Source organism: Zea mays, chromosome 8 (genome assembly GCF_902167145.1).
Source record: "Zea mays cultivar B73 chromosome 8, Zm-B73-REFERENCE-NAM-5.0, whole genome shotgun sequence".
Lineage (NCBI taxonomy): Eukaryota > Viridiplantae > Streptophyta > Magnoliopsida > Poales > Poaceae > Zea > Zea mays.
Window position 1 is genome coordinate 41924518 of NC_050103.1, and position 2894 is coordinate 41927411.

Consider the following 2894-nt stretch of genomic DNA (forward strand, 5'->3'; position numbering starts at 1 on the left):
ACTTGATAAATGGAGATAAACGCGGTCAAGAACTAGAATTTTTCACTTAGCATTCGAAATTAGGATAAATCTCCCGACATAACGCGAAATAGACACCTGGGGTGTCACACAGTGTGTGTGTTTGCTCTTTCCTTTGCCTTATCTAGAAAGGTCTTAGGTTTTGGAGCCCATCTCTCTCCCTCATTCTGCAATCCAACTGCATGGGTGTGTCTATCATTAAACTATGCCACAAGCTTGTAAAAGGTAAATGTTAGTATAGCAGTGACCGGCATACCACGTATGCCCAACAATAATTTGTTGAATGACTCGGCCATGTTACTACACTGGAACTCATATCTCCATCCACCTAAGTCGTGAGCTCTCGTCCACTTCTCCAAATCCGGCATCAATCCATTCAACCAATCTCTGCCTTCGGCATTTGTTGCGACTTTGAGCTTTTCTAACTTTTCTCTAAAGAACTTGTCTTCCAGCTGGCGACATGTCTCCTGGAAAAGCTCAAAGTTATCCTTGACACCATCCTTACGCAGAAGATTCTCAGCAAGGTGTCGAGTACACCACCTGTGATGCAAAGGAGGGTACCCATCGATCTGCTCACGGACCGCGTTGAGTATTCCCTGGTGCCGATCTGATATTACACCAACTTCCCGTCCTGGGCCAACCACATGTATCCAGACCAGTCGCAGGAACGACCCCCAACTGTCTTTGTTCTCTTTCTCAACCAGAGCAAATGCTAGGGGAACTAGCTTGTTGTTTGCATCAACAGATATGGCAATTAAAAGAGTCCCCTGGTACTTGCCGAGAAGAAATGTGCCGTCAATTGAAAAGACAGGACGACAATGCCGGAAGGCATCCACACAATGGGGAAAGCACCAGAAAGCACGGAAGAATATCTGTCTCCCATCAAGCCATGCATTTGGTTTAGGGATGTACTCATAATGCATGCCTGGATTGACCGCCTTCATTGCATTTAAAAGAACAGGTAGCTGCTCGTACCCAGACTCCCAGTCCTCATATATCATCTTCCACGCACATTGCTTAGCCCTCCAAGCTTTACCATATGTTATCTTGTACCCATCAAACACATTCTCCACGATCCTCATGATTGTCCTAACCTTCATATTTGGTTCCGACTGCAGTACTCCCATAAGTCGCTTCCCAATGAGGGTTTATGTCAATTGACGATGTTTCATCGTTAACTCATGTTCAGCACATGTGTGTGGGCCCACTACTTTTGTTATCTTCCACTTTGCGGTGATCTTTTGTATCCTAGCACAAACCCTCCATGCACAGTTGTCCTTGTCGCATACAACCGTGTAACGACGTTTCTCGTACGAATGAAGTACTCTATACGACCTCTTACGTAAGACTGCGTAATGCTGCAGCCACCTCTTCAAGGCAGTTAGGTCCTTGAAGACCCTACCCTTTTCAATCATCATGCTAGGTCTGGCCTCAGGAGCATCTAGCAACTCATCATCCCTTCCTTCTGCATTTTCCTGATGAGAAAGACTAAGATCGCTGAACTCATGCACTCTAGGATCCCGATCATCTGGAAAAACACGTTGCAACATCTCAATGTCACTCTCTGTGAGTTCACCAACCGGGCGATCATCATCTGAATCGGCAGCCATAGCAAAGGCGTATGGCTCCTCTTCATTCCTAAACTCAGGACTGTTGGAGGCAATAAAACCATCACCGAAGCAGCCACGTGCCGCGGCCTGAGGATCAACCACAAGAGTAGGGGTCTCTCCTGCAACATGTACAAGATGATCAGTCCCACGTCAAATGGAATGAGCAAAGTGCTCATGGTCCAAAATGAAGATGTAATGCCAATAAGACTTACTGCAATTGGTTTGTGCCAAAGGGATACACGCAGCTAAATCTGTCTGCAGACCATCTCCTGGCTGACTTAATGGGATCAAATTGGGGCCAGATTGAGCATCAGGAACAGTTGGCACATCATCGATAGCACGATCAAAGTCTTCAGGGGGACGGTCTACGACAACCGGACGCACCACAACCTCCATGAGTTGCAAATGGGTCTTCATAGCCGAAGTAATATAATTATCCCAATCCAGTTGACAATCAATTGGGATGACTCGTCTTATGACATTTGGTGGATGACCAATATTAAGCACTCCGTCAACCGCAATGTCATCATCTTCATGGTAACCTAGCTTTTGTTTAGCCTTTGTAAACAAATCACTCAAGGAGGGTCTACCATCGAATAGTACCGGCACGTGTCGCATGTCAATGAACTTGGCATTTCCATACGGATCTTGTTCCACATTGCCTCCATGATATAAGCTCAAAAAATTGTCCATCTATTTGAAACACCAATTAAACATTCAATATAAACTGTGGATGGTTATTACCTAACCACAAACCACTAATTACTAGCTAATAACTATAAATATAACCACAACCCACTAATATACTAACCACCTTATAAATTACTCCTATATAATAATTGAAAATTTTGACAGCACCTCCCCTACACGGGGAGGATAAAAAACATGCACATTTGACTCACTTTCATAATATTCAATAAAATTAGCATTTATCACAATAACTAACATTCATCACATTCAAAAAAGAACAAATTATAGCAAAACAATCTAACATATTTAACACAAAATGCTTAAACAATAACAAAAATAATATAAAATTTACCTAGACGGTCGGGGTCGGCGATGGACGACGACGACGCGGGCGAGGAGCGGGCGCCGGGGCGGGGCGGGGTGGCGTGTCGATGGCCGGTGGCGAGCCGCTGGCGCCGGGAGGGGATGGGGCTAGGCGGGGTTGGCCGAACGGGGCGCGGCCGTGGGACGGGCGAGGCCGGGAGTGGGCGACGGCACTTGCGGGGGGGGGGCGCTGGTGGGGCCGGCCGTGGGCGG